The 15048-nt window shown below is 40.3% G+C and overlaps 1 pseudogene; it reads left to right on the top strand.

Annotated features, from left to right (window-relative positions):
- Window positions 1–375: 375 nt before the first annotated feature.
- On the top strand, window positions 376–2139 carry LOC111537239 (annotated as a pseudogene).
- Window positions 2140–15048: the final 12909 nt, after the last annotated feature.

The following is a 15048-nucleotide window of genomic DNA, read 5'->3' as shown; positions in this document are numbered from 1 at the left end:
TCTTTACTCTCCTCTCCGTATCAGGGCAAAGGGCAGTGTTTGCCCCCAACCCAATCCCATTTCTGTTCCCTCCCTTGGAGGAAGGGGCACTGTGGGGGTGAGAAGGACAGTCCTTCCTCTTGAGTTGGGAAAGTGCATAGGGGAACTATTTAGGGCTGAGAACTTGGGCGAAATGGGGAAAATGAGCGTAGGAACTGGTTTTGGGACGCTTTGGTGACTTGAAAGGTGGTCTCTCTCTTTGGGGAAAAGAGGGGAGGGTCTCCCACCACCGTGTACTGAGGCATGATGACAAGAAGGTGTCACATGCTGCTAGGACTGACCTCTTCAGCTGCATTTGCAGCCTCCCCATGGCCTGGAGGGGTGGAGGTCGGTAGAATGGGAGGACTTTGCCTCCTTTCAGGAAACAGACAGGCTCCTGGGCTGTCTCAATGCCTCTGGGGCTGGAGACTGGCTCCTCCCAAGATCGCAGCCAAAATTGGAGGTGATGCTGCAACAACAGTGAATAATAGCACTTCTGATTTTGCTTTGGGGGTGGGGGGTCATGAGAGATGGAGATCAACCGGAGAGCAAGAAGCTGGCTTCTCAGGGAGAGGCAGTTATCAACTTGGACCTATCCATCGTCCTCCAAGGACTTCAATGACAGAAGAGTACAAGGTCCCAGAGGGCATGGTGGGCCTGATCTTTGGCAGAGGGGGCGAACAAATTGACAAAATCCAACAGGATTCAGCCTGCAAAGTACAGATTACTCCAGACAACAGTGGCCTACCTGAGCACAATGTGTCCTTGACAGGAGCCACAGAATCTCTACAGAAAGCGAAGATGATGCTGGATGACATTATATCTCGGGGTCATGGGAGGACCGCAGGACAGTTCCACAACTCCCCACAGGGGCCAGAACACACATGGTCCCTGCGGGGAAGGCCGTCCTGGTCATCGCCAACGGCGGGGAGACCATGAAGCAGCTGCAGGAACGCGCTGGAGTGAAGATGATCTTAGTTCAGGATGGTTCTCAGAATACCAATGTGGACAACCCTCTCCGGATCCCTGGGGATCCTTACAAAGTGCAGCAAGCCTGTGAGATGGTGATGGACATCCTCCAGGAACATGACCAAGGTGGCTTTGGGGACCGGAAAGAGTAGGGATCTCAGATTGGCGGGGGCATCCATGTGCAGGTGCCCAGGCATTCTGTCGGCCTGGTCATTGGCCGGAGAGGAGAGATGATCAAGAAGATCCAGAATGAGGCTGGTGTGCGGATACAGTTCAAGCAAGATGACGGGATAGGGCCCGAGAAGATTGCTCATATAATGGGGTCCCCAGACAGGTGCAAGCACGCAGCCCGGATCATCAACGACCTCTTCCAGAGCCTCAGGAGTGGTCCCCGAGGCCCTCCAGGGGGTCCAGGCATGCCCCCGGGGAGGCTGAGGAAGAGGCCAAGGCAACTGGGGGCCCCCTGCGGGGAGATGACCTTCTCCATCCCCACTCACAAGTGCGGGCTGATCATCGGCGGAGACGGCGAGAACTTGAAAGCCATGAACCAGCAGACGGGAGCCTTCCTAGAGATCTCCTGGCAGCTACCACCCAACGGGGATCCCAACTTCAAGTTGTTCATTATCCAGGGTTCACCCCAGCAGATCCACCACACCAGGCAGCTTATCGAGGGGGCCCTTCAACCAGGGGCCACCTGGGCTCCCCCGCATGCCGGGGGGCTCCCTCCTCACCAGGGCTGGGGTAATACCTACCCTTAGTGGCAACCACCTGCTCCTCACGACCCAAGCAAAGCAGCTGCGGCTACCGCGGACCCCAACGCCACATGGGCTGCCTACTACTCACACTACCACCAGCAGTCCCCGGGCGCCGTCGCCGGACCCCGGGGCTCCACCCGCTCAAGGTGAGCCCCCTCAGTCCCCGCCCACTTAGTGTAGGCAGTCAGACTACACTAAGGCCTGGGAAGAGTACTACAAGAAGCAAGCGCAAGTGGCCCCCGGAGGGGGTCCAGGAGCTCCCCCAGGCTCCCAGCCAGACTACAGTGCAGCCTGGGGAGAATATTACAGACAGCAAACCGCTTACTAAGGACAGATCCCAGGTCCCAGTGGCCCCCAGCCACCGCCCACGCAGCGGGGACAGCAACAGGCTCAATGAGTCGAATGAATGTGAACTTCTTTATCCGTGAAACATCTTTTTTTTTTTTTTTTTCCATTTTTTTTTTTTTCCGTTTGAGGGCTTCGGTTTTGCTTGGCGAGAGAGCGATGGCTGCCGTGAGGAATATAGGGGAGCCCTTGAGGCAAGCACGGGGGCTCAGGGGAATGGGAGTGTGCCGAGCCCTCACTCTCGCCCGCTCTGAGTCTCACATACTTTTTCTTTCAAAATTGGGATCCTTCAGGTTGAGCCAGCCAGAGAAGATGGCGAGATCTAAATCTCTTACAAATTAAAAAAGAAACCTTACAAATTAAAGAAACCTTACAAATTAAAAAAACAAAGAGCAAAGCAGAAGTTATTAAGTTTTATGTATATGTATATATAAAAGTCTCTATTCTCTACCCCTCGGCATTCCTGAACCTGCCTCTCTGACAATAAAGCAATTCAATTTCTCCTACCCTCGGCCCTCTTGTTTTTAAAATAAACTTCTAAAAAGCAAAAAAAAAAAAAAAAATCAAATATAGTTAACATTGATTTTATTTTCTAGTTTGACAACTCAAGTCTTCATTTTCAAGCATGGCAATCATGTTATTGTGCTGAGGATGCCCTAAGAAAATACCACAGACTGGATGGCTTAAACAGAAATTTATTTTCTCACAGTTCTGAAGACCAAGAAGTCCAAAATCATGGTGCTGGCCAATTCAGTTTCTGGTAACGGCTCTCTTCCTGGCTTGCTGGGGCTACCTTCTCACTGTGTCCCCACATGGTAGAAAGAGACAGCTCTGGTGTCTCTTCCTTTTCTTGTAAGGGCACCAGTTCTATTGAATTATGGCCCCACCCTTGCAGCCTCATTTAATTTTTATCAGTACCTTATAGGCCCTAGCTCCAAATACTATACTGTCACACTGGGAGTTGGGCTTCAACATATAGATTTTGGGAGGATTACAAACATTTAGTCCATAACAACAATTACATTAATTTATTAAATTAGGTATCTCTTCCACTAATTTGCCTAGCTATTGGCCTATTTAAGTTGTTCTCAAATAGATTACATAACACTTAAGAAAATACCAATGCCTAGGGCCCACTTAGAGAAATTTCTATTTAACTGATCTGAGATCAAACCTGGGCATTAGCATTTTTGTTCTTGCTGCTGTTGTCTTTGTTATTGATGACCTGCTCATTTGGGAAAAAAAGTGACTTTATGTACTTTATTCAGTCATCTATATCTAAAATATATCTGAGTTGCCTAATACATATATTTTAATTGAGGTAAAATTGACACACAATGAAATCTAAAAATTAATATAATTAAATGAGTTTTCATAAATATATAGATCCATATGAATATTATCCAAACAAGACACAGAATATTTCTGTCACCACAGAAATCTCTATAATTTCCTCCTCCAGGAAACCCTCTTCCTTCTGAGCAATCATAGTTCTGATTTTTTTCACCATAAATTAATTTTACCTATTCTTGAAACTCATATAAATGGCACCATGCAGTATGTACTCTTTTGTGTCTAGTTTCTTTCATTTTGTTAATTTAGATTCATCTATATTGTTGCATTCTTATTTGTTCTCTTTAATTGCTATCTAGTACTTTATTGCATGAATATATCATTATTTGTATATCCATTATCCACATTGTTTCCAGTTTGGAGCTATTATGAATAAGTTAGCATAAACTTTTTTATGCATGCTGTTTTATGGACACATGTGCTTGTTTTTCTTAGGTGTATGCCATGGAGTGGAATTGCTAGACTGTAGGGCAGATGAAGGTTGAACCTTATAAGAAACCGCCAAATACTTTTCCAAAACATTTGTATTATTTTACACTTTCAGCAGTAATGTATGAAGGATCCAGTTGCTCCACATTGTTTTGTTGACTGTCATGGTGGCTCTTCAACTTTCACCGTTTTAGCTGGTATGAAATGGTATCACTGTGGCTTTCATTTGGATTTATCTTTTCATGTGCTTATTGGTCATGCATGCATCCTCTATTTTATATATTCAAGTCTTTTGCCTATTCTTTTAAAATTAGGGTTTTTCAATGAGATCACTTGGACACTGGAAGGGGAACATCACACACTAGGGCCTATTGTGGGGAGGGGGGAGGGGGGAGAGATGGCATTGGGAGTTATACCTGATGTAAATGACGAGTTGATGGGTGCTGATGAGTTGATGGGTCCAGCACACCAACATGGCACATGTATACATATGTAACAAACCTGCACGTTGTGCACATGTACCCTAGAACTTAAAGTATAATAAAAAATAAAATAAAATTAGGGGTTTTATCTTTTTATTATTCATTCAAAGCAGTTTTTATATGCTCTGGATAAAAATCCTTTGCATTTCAAACAATTTTTCCCAGTCTGGCCTTTACTTTTCATTTTCTTAATGTGCCAGCTTTTAGAAAAATTTGCCAGATGCAGTCAGAGAACTATTACTTTCTGCCATATTTCAGGCCCATGTTACTCTTCTTTTCTCCAGTGTTTCTAGATAAGAATTAACACTGTTTGACAAATTTGTTTCATACATGCTCATTCATTTAATAAGTTGACAATTGTGTTGAATTTGGGTCACTTTCTGTTTGACCCTTTTGTCTCACTTTTGGTGCAAGCTAGAGCTTAAACTTGAGTAAAGCATGGCATATTCTGGATGGTATACTAGATTACAGTCCAGTTGGATGTTAAATGAATCCAAATGTTATCACTTCTTATTTTAATAAATTGCTTTCAATAAAAAATTCTCCAAAATCCAGAGTCAATCTTTTCCCTCAAATGATCTCACATTTAACCACTACGCAGTGGATCACACAATAAACACCATTTGGATTCTACTGTAAATTGTCTTCTAGGTATATTATTACACAATCATAATGTCTTCTAGGTATATTATTATACTTTATAACAAATAAATTTGTTTTAAAATACTTCATTTGGCTACTTTTGACAGAAAAATTTCATCAGAATTTTTTTCTGATTTTATGATGACTGAAAATTCCAGAATACATAATTTTTCACACGTTAGCATGACAGCATGTTAAATTAAATGAGGCCATCAGTTTCAAATGATGAAATCACATTAAATTTAATGGAAGCCAACAGTTGTGTCCATACTTATGACAGAATGATTGTGGAAACGTTATTACTTTCATTCAAATGTTCAGGACATCCTCAATTCTTCCCTCTCCCTCAAACTCCTGAGACTACTAGCCACCAAGTTATGTCAATGCTCCCTTCACGATTTGCCTCTAATTTTGTCCACAGTGTCCCATTCCCTCTGCCATTTATTTCGTTGCTCCTGATCATTTCTCACCTTGGCTTTTGCAAAAACCATCTAACTTGTCATCCATACACCAGGTAGATCCCTTTATTCTCTGAAACATTGCCAGAATGATCTTGCAAAAAAAAAAAAAAAAAAAACCCTGCTCAAGTTGCCTCCTTCTAGTAGGTTCCAAAGGCTCCCTCATATCACTAAGACTCCAAAATTCCTCAGCATGGCAACCAAGCCCTGTTACAGATTAGCCCTCTAAATTTCTTGGTACCACATTCATCTCCTGCATATCATACCACATATCTTTCACTCCAGGCACATCAAGTTCTCACTTTTCCTTCCCTACTTCTACACAAGTTTGTACCACTTTCCCACATCCACTTCCCTTCATTACACCTACAGTAAGCTTAGCTCGTTCCAAACACAGAACAAAGACGGCCTCCTTGCTTAAGAATTCTCCACTTCTTGCTCCTCAAGTGTCAGAACAAGAAGATTATGTGTAAAAGCACAATGCAGACTGATTTCTACAAAAAAACATGTAAGACATTAAAGATTTTAAAAATTGATAGGATTGCAAGGTAATGGTTAAGAGTTTGGAATCATAGCTGAGTTTTAGATCCAATTTCCTAGACCTAGTTGTGTTATTTTGGCAAAGTTACTTACGTTTATTGCCTCAGTTTTCTCATTTGTGAAGTAAAAGTGTTTCCACCATAAAAGATACTTGTGAGGATTTTTAAAAATCACATATATAGAAGAGCTAGCACAGTACCTAGAATATAATAAATATTCAACAAATGATAGCCATTATCATTCTTATTGCTATTGATGGATTAAATGGTTGCATGCAGAATGAAAGAAAAGTATTTAAAGGTTAGGTATTGTAGAGAGACAAAATAACTTTTCTGATTAGGTTTGGGAAAAATAGAAGAGGATAGGAATTAATGCATGAGAATGTGGATTACAGTCTTATCTACTCATAGACTATGAAGTTTGTTCCATGAATCCCAAGTCAAGAAGCACTCCCCTAGTGTATTTAGAATTTGCTTTAACTGTCTTTGAAATCCAATTTCCAAATCATTTTTTAGGGGCATAAACAGTATAAAATGGCCAGCTATCTCTAATAAAAACACAGACTCTTTTGGAAGTTAAGAGATCTCTTGGTGCCTAACACAAGCTTTATAATGGGCTTCATAGATGCTGGAGACTCAGTGAAGCCTGTGTATCCCGTTGGCTTCAGCAGGACTGCCTGCTGCTGGGGCTTGCCTTGGAAAATCATCCTCAGCTCACCCCAACTTCTGCCCTTCCTTTACCTGGGGTAACATTTCGCCTAAATAACAACCAAGTGAGAATTATCTTTTGTTTGTACTCTTTTCCTATTTATTCACACTGTGAAAATCTTTATCAGGTATGATTTGATGAGTGCCTCTCTCTATGATATTTTTGCTTTCTGAATCTGTAACTTAGTGATAGCCTTGTGTTACATGTCAAAAGCATTATTTATGCATTTATTTAACAAATACTCACTGAGCTCCTACTCTATCCCGAGCATAGTACTATAATGGGGGGGGGGGGGGTGTCCAGTGAATAAAATCAGAGTCCCTACCCTCATGGGGCAGATAGTCTATTGAGAGAGATAAACAGTAATCAAAAGGAATATCACAAATAATTACAAGAATCATAGTGCTATGGAGGAGAGGTACATGGAGCTATGAAAGGATATAATTGCCCTGTCGGACAAGTCAGGAGGTCAAAAAAAGAATTGGATATGCCGAAATTTGAAGAAAGAGTTAACCCAGTGGAATGGACAGGAGTAGAAAAGCATTCCTGTACAAAAGCCTGTGTCCTCTTCTGTGTCCTGACTTGCTTTTGCCTTACTCTGTGCTCAGATATTTGCTTCTTGCCAGAACAGCCTGTACAAAGGCCCTGTGCCTAGAGAGCAAACTAATTACAGGTACAGCTGTAGTTCATACAACTTTTGCTACTATGTACTTTTTAAATCACAGACTTAGGACCTCAAGGTGCCCCTTAGACTGGAATTGCTCCTCTCCGTGTCTAGATGTGGAGGCATATGTTTAGCTGGAAGGAGGAGCTGTGGATCGCAGCATGAGAAGAGCTACCTACCACCAGTTGTGTGCTTCTGGACAAATCACACAATCACTAACATTTCAGGTCTTGTTTTCATTGGGAGAATCCATACGGGAACATTTTAGCAAATACCTTTTTCAGGTAGTTGTAAAGAGACTTACAAAGTATAGTGGATATAGGTGGCGGTAATAATTTCTGTGGTAGAGGTGGTATTTCTCTTTTAAATCAGCTTTTCTGAAACTGAGTCCTGCTCAATGTTTGGCATAAAATAATTAAATGGTAACCACAGGCTTCTGCTGTTGTGAGAGGAGCTAGACATGGAGAGAAGCTTTATAACTTTAAGGCAAGGTATATGAGTCTGTACAAGACAGCAGCCATGTGTTGGCTTTCAAATAGAACACAAAGCCAGTGTGTGTGTTGAAGGAGAGGAGAGGTCTTTAGAAATCTCCTCCTTCAAAAAAAGCACAGGAGGGTACTGGTCTACAGAGAGAAGGTGGCCTCCAAAGACAACATAGTTTACAGCACAGGAAGTTCAGGTAAGAGAGCTAGAAGTGAGAATTTGCAAAACATTTCAAAAGGAAGCAAAATTTTTGGAAGTGTCAAATAAGAACAATGAAGATGTTATACTTTGTGCAAGTTTAATGTTTTGGCCAAGATTTCAGCAAGAAAAACATCTGAGCACAGACCAAATAAAGTAAGGAGAAAGCAAGTCAGGACACAAAGAGGATCCTTGCTGGACCAGCATAGCATCTTTTCCCCAGAGGCAAGGAGTGGCATCATCCTAGCTTCATTTTTTTTTTTTTTTTTGAGACAGAGTCTCACTCTGCCGCCCAGGCTGGGGTGCAGTGGCACGATCTCTGCTAACTGCAACCTCTGCCTCCTGGGTTCAAGTGATTCTCCTGCCTCAGCCTCCCGAGTATCTTGGATTTTGGGATATACCACCACACCCAGTTAATTTTTGTATTTTTTGTAGAAACGGGGTTTCACCATGTTGGCCAGGCTGGTCTCGAACTCCTGACCTCAGGTGATCTACCCACCTCGGCCTCCCAAAGTGCTGGGATTACAGACATGAGCCACCGCATATGGCCCTAGCATGATCTTTAGAGGTGAGGAGTGGAGTGTCACCTCAGCACCCAGCTTATGCTCTTCTTAGTGTGTAGAACACGCACAAAGAGTAAACTTTACCCTGACCTCATATCGAAATAGAGGTTCAGATATTCTCAGCAAGTCTTTTTGCCTTTATGAATTCCTGTGTAAAAGAAATTTTTACAAAGAGATACTTCCACTTGGTAAATCCTTCCTGATTATTATCCAAGACTTTGGTGTGGAGATTAAACATAATCCGCTAAGGAACCACCCTAACCAAATTCTGTCTTGATTTCTATTTGGTAACCTATGTCTTAACTTAAATTACTTCTGTTAAATTTTAATGTTCCCAAATAACTTCTGAAGTAAGTTATCTATTTACAGCCAATGAGAGTGGGAATAATTCTGATAGAATCAGTTACTTCCAATATTTATTGATACATTGCTTTCTATCTGGGACCCAACATTACTTACCTCACTCACAGACATGGTTAACATGCACACAACCTACTGGTCTATGTTACACTGTTTCACGTTCCAGCTGAACGATACTCCCCTTTAAGAAGCATCAGAGAACCCAAATTACTACATGATACCTGACTCAACTTGTTTCTCTATTGTAGCATAAGATTAAAGCATTTTTTCATCTACTTCTCCCCTAACCCCCAGTCCTTCTTAATCCTCTATCTGGCTGATTCATAACAGCTGTTAAATAACTAGACATTTAGGTAAAGGCAAACTGAAGCTATAAATCAATGTGTGTGATTTAATAACCAACTCTTTCTGGCACAGCCTGCTCATACTGTCTTGGTTTTCTTTTTTTATGCTGACTTCAGCTGCAGCATCTGTATGAAGGGGTTTAGCACAATTGTAAATACTAATCTCCAGGCTGCCAATGTCATTATCGAAATGTACAGTACATTTCTAGAGACACTGTGGGTGATTTTGAAGACATATGTATCTTCCAAGCTGTTACAACCTTCCTGAATGTGAATATTTCTTAGGACTGTCTTCGTTGTAAACTACAGAAACCAGCATCAGCTAGTTTAAGCAGAATAGGGGAATTAGAAGGATACAGAATGTCCAAAATGTCTTATAGAACCCAGCTGCAGGGATGCAGTGGGGCCTCAGGAAGGGGCTGACACCGGAGCCTAGAAAGTCATCGAGATTTTCTCACCACTTTACCTCTCTTCCTCTCAGTCCATCTGTTCATTTCTCTTGCTATCTATTGACTGGTTTCCTCCATGTGGCAGACATTGGCTAGTTGTTCAGCAAATTCATTTTTTTCCTTTTGGGGATATATCTAGACCACATGGGACATTAGATGTAACCACGTAGCTCAGTTCTGGCTTCCACTTCAAATTCTGACCTATAAGCTCCCATGAAATTCTGTACTCTCTATCTCTCCTAATCTACTGGCAGAACGATGAAAACTAACGCCTTGGAGGAGGTTAGGAGCCACGGGATAAAAGGAGCTTGATCCCTGAATAATTGCATGTCCCCTGCCGTATCATCAACACCTCTCTCCTCCACCATGGACTTGGTGTTACTGAGAAGTGAAGTGCTATCTCTTAAGTTCTACCCTATTCCATTAAGCTATTAAGATTTGAAGATTTATCTTTTATTGCAGTTAGTATCACTCTAAATCTTCTTACCTTGTGTGGAAAATACCCAACCTGTGGCTTCAGAGCTTATACTTGACAAATACAGCCTCCTACCAACAAGGAAAAAAAAAGCCTTCTCTCAATTGATCTCAATTCCAAATTTTCAAAAATCAGAGCAGGATTGAACCAACAGGTCAACTCCTACCCTTGATACACTCAACTTTGGTAAGGGAGGTGAGGTTGTCATGCACAAAGTGGCCACTAGAGGGTACAGTATGTGAACATGAGCTTTAAAACCAAGACTGAGCCTTGAGTTCTTGTTTTAGCTCTGCTGCTAACTTGTTGAGTAGTCTTAATGATTGCACTTAACCACTTTAGGCATCAGTCTCCTCATATCAAAATGAGAAATTTAGACGAAGTCCTTTCCAAAATATTTTCCTACTTTAATATTATATAACCCATAAGATTTCTTACTATGCTCAGAAAACAACTCTTACACAACAAAATCAGAATTTCCCTGAATATTTTTTGCAGTTTAGCACAGCAATGCTCAAAATATCACAGCACTTTTTGTGGCTTCCCAAATACCTTGCTTAGTGTCCTAACATCATAGGAATGAATAAGGATACCATTCGAAAAGTTAATCATATATTCTTTGTGAAGTACACTAATGGCTTCCTCTGCTGAACTTTCTTAAGAATTTCGTAATTTCCAGGACTAGATTATACTATATACATAATCATATACTACGTGTTGATTAAGAACACAGATTCCAGAGCTGGATTGCCTGGGTAGATCTCAAGTCTACCATTTACTAACTGTGTGATAATATTTACTTTACAGAGTCATTGTGGGGATTTTTAAAAATTATATATATGTGGCTCTAGCACCTAAGTGTTCAATAAATGTTTGCTTAAAAGAAGAATTTCACTTCTTCTATTGTAGTTATTTAAATGTCTGTCTACACCAATAAACTTTGAGCCCCTAAAAGCCAGATACCCAGTTTACTGAACTTCTTGTGATTCAGACTCTAGCCTAGAATTTAAGCACATATCTGCTTCATAAATAATTTTAAATGAGCAAATGAATAAATCAATAGTACTCTCATGGAGCACTGAGTTTGCCTTACAAAAATACAAATAATCTGTATTTTTTGTCATTTTAAGTTCCTTCAATTAGTTACTTTTTATTACAGATAATTCTTCATAGGCCAGAGGAACATTCCTTTATGAACAGCCTTAAGGTATGGCCATTCTTCCACTGCAAGATTGATCGCAGGAGGCTACAGATTAGCATTACTTGGGGAGTTGGGGAGCTCTTTAAATATTCTGATGCTTGGGTCCCACCCAGACCTAATAAATTAGAATCTTAGTGGTGGGGGTAGGGCCTATGCCTCAGGATATTTTTAATGCTCCCCTGGGCAGCAGTCAGGCTTGAGAACCTCTATTCTGGCTTATCTGTTTATTTTGCTGTGATATATTAAGTATATGTTTCTTTCATTTTTGTAACTTAGATTTTTTACCCTTTCACTTGTTCATCACAGCCCATTAGGCATTGTGTTACTCAGAGTTCTCCAGAGAAGCAGAACCAACAGGATATGTGTGCTTGCATGTGTGTATGGGTATATCTATGTGTTTGTGTTCGTGTGTGTGTATGCATGTGTGTGTGTGAACCGACAGGATCTGTACCACATCCTGTTAGTACACGTATCTTCATATATATAAGAAGAAAGATTTACTTTAAGGAAGTGGCTCACACAATTGTGGAGGCTTGGTAAATCCAAAATCTGCAAGGGTAGACCAACAGGCTGGAGACCCAGGGAAGAGTTGCAGTTTGAGTGCAAAGGCAGGCTGCTGGCAGAGTTCCCTTTTGTTCTGAAGAGTTCAGTCTTTTCCTACTAAGGCCTTAACCTGACTGAATGAGTTTCACCCACATAATGTAGGGTAATTTGCTTTACTCAAATTCTACTAATTTAAATGTACATATCATCTAAAAAATCATCACAGAAAAATCTAGAATAATGTTTGATGAAATACCTGGGTACTGTGTGACCTAGCCAACTTGACACATACAATTAATCATCACAGGCACTTGGGACCTCAATTTTTGCCATTTCCTCTGCTTAAAAATGTTTTCCAGTAGCTCCATGTATGCTTCAACAGGGCTTGCTTTATGATAATCTCCTTCCTGTGGTAGGGATTATGACTGCTCTCCTAACAGAAGCAGGAGAGACAAACCTGAAGTGGGAGGGTTAAAAGTCTGACTCAAAAGCACACTGTCACAATAGCCTGGGGAAGGTTCTGCACGGCTGCCTTTGTCTGCCAGAGTTCTCTTGTTTCACACTCATCTCCCTGAGAATGTCTCTTAGAAGACTCAGCTACTATGTCAAATGAACGTACACATTCATCTGTTCTTACGGGAATTACATCCGGGAAATCTTGATTAAAACCAGATCAAAACTGCCAATGTAACCAAGAGATTCTCCTCTGGAAGTAGACACAATAACTGTCAATACGCAATTGTACTTTTCAAAAATGATGATTCCAGAATTCGAATCTAATCAGAGTTCTGAATAAAAAGTTTACATGGTATTTTCCTTGCTTGAATGAATGAAAATCTACTTTAGAATCCAAATACTTGTACAAACCTTACCTATGATTCCAAAATTGAAATTATTTTGGAAAAGTATAATTGTTAAGCAATAGTTTTTCATCTAGATTGAGCAGTCAGAATGTCAGAGGATCTGTATCCCCATAATTATTGGAAATGTGCTCAATTCACTTGGCCCCAAGCATTTAAAAATCGGTTTTATATAAAAAGTCTGTAAAACAGATTTTCTGGCCAACATACTTTCACAACAAAAGCCCAAACTAGAATTGTGTTTTGACTGAATTGGAGTTTTAAAATAGTCAACAATTTTTGGTTAATCTCTCTTAAATCTGTTAGATAATCTTTATAATTTTCAAATTGAGGGACTTTAGCTCTGATTAAACTGAATGCTTTATAGATTGATTAATTCTATGAAATTTTGCGATCTTTGAATAATAACTTCTGGCTTATGTATTCATATGTTAAACCATGCATCATCTTTATAATTGAGCTAAATTACCAATAACATATGACTAATAATCCCACTTATTAAAAGGATAATTGCTAGCTTCAAAATTAATACTACTATCCCAATCTAGGGACCAACTGCTGCTAATGTTACAGTGGCATGGAATGCCTCCTCCGAACTAAAAGGATCACTCTGCTGACTGACTAAAAACTTACTTTAAAAATTGAGTCATAACCCTTTTTAACAAAATAAAATGTTTGTAGGGCATATCTTTAGCTCAAAGTAAATTAAAATTAGGCACAATTTCAAAACCGTCATCAGATTTTTGGGGATGGGGAGAAAGTTGGTAGATTAGGAAACTACTGACTCCCCTTATATAGCAAAGTCTTGGAATCAACCCAAATGTCCATCTGTGACAGACTGGATTAAGAAAATGTGGCACATATACACCATGGAATATTATGCAGCCATAAAAAAGGATGAGTTTGCGTCCTTTGTAGGGACATGGATGCAGCTGGAAACCATCATTCTTAGCAAACTATCACAAGAACAGAAAACCAAACACTGCATGTTCTCACTCATAGGTGGGAACTGAACAATGACATCACTTGGACTCAGGAAGGGGAACATCACACACTGGGGCCTATCATGGGGAGGGGGGAGGGGGGAGGGATTGCATTGGGAGTTATACCTGATATAAATGACGAATTGATGGGTGCTGACGAGTTGATGGGTGCAGCACACCAACATGGCACAAGTATACATATGTAACAAACCTGCACGTTATGCACATGTACCCTAGAACTTAAAGTATAAAAAAAAAGGATAAAAAAAAAAAGAGTATTGGAAACTACCTGGCTGGAAATATAAAACTACTTACATCAGGTTTTCTCATACTGCCTTAGAGTTTTAGATGATTTACATGGCAGACAAATATAGCATAAGTTCTCAAGCAATGTGTCAAGATCACTTGCAAGGTACATGACAAACCGTTATGACAAGAATGAAAAATATAAAGCTATAAGATTTGTAAAACTGTTTCCTCTCTCCCCTTTGCCCCTACTTCTAAAGAGAAAGGCTTCTTGCTACCTGAATCAGTACTTTGAATCCCTGCCCCTTTGTTTTACAGAATGCAGGTAAAGAGGAGACTTAAACATTAATAGAAGGAAGACAAGCAAAATTGATCTACAGGCTAAAGAGCTAAGCCAGAAAACAGAGGGGAGAGGGATAAAAATTTAATTAGAGTGGGCTTGTGAGAGTTGTTGAGGGAAATATGAAAAGAGAGATAGTTGGAGGCATCTGGGGATATTTTGGAAAAACTAAAATAGAGATGAGGAACAAGGATTTATTTTAATGATATTTTCTGTGCATTATGAATGTAGGGTCTTTTTAGCATTTCAAGATAAACGAACTAAAGAATAAATTGCTTCCCAATCATTTTGAATCCCAGGCTGATGTCTCTCTGAATATGAGTCTTTGCAGACAAAGAACCACTGAGAGGCTAAGTTTTATTTAGGTTAGATCACTAACAATAAAAATTTACATATTTTTAAAAAATCAGAGTAACCTTACTTTTATTCAGTTGCACTCTGCTATGTTTCCATAAGTAGGAAAAGAAAGGTAAAGTTAAAGCTTTCTTGCCAGAAATGACACAGCCCATAATGGCAGCTGGTATTCATGTATTGTTATTAATTGTGGCACTTTCAATGTATTGGTTACAAAACAAACTATTAGAAGCAAGAGAAGCAAACTTGATCTATATTATACATATCATAATCTCTAAAAAATGTAATC

The sequence above is a fragment of the Piliocolobus tephrosceles genome, chromosome 14, assembly GCF_002776525.5.
Source record: "Piliocolobus tephrosceles isolate RC106 chromosome 14, ASM277652v3, whole genome shotgun sequence".
In the NCBI taxonomy this organism is placed as follows: domain Eukaryota; kingdom Metazoa; phylum Chordata; class Mammalia; order Primates; family Cercopithecidae; genus Piliocolobus; species Piliocolobus tephrosceles.
The sequence above is the reverse complement of the archived record's forward strand: the minus strand, read 5'-3'. Positions and strand labels throughout refer to the sequence as shown.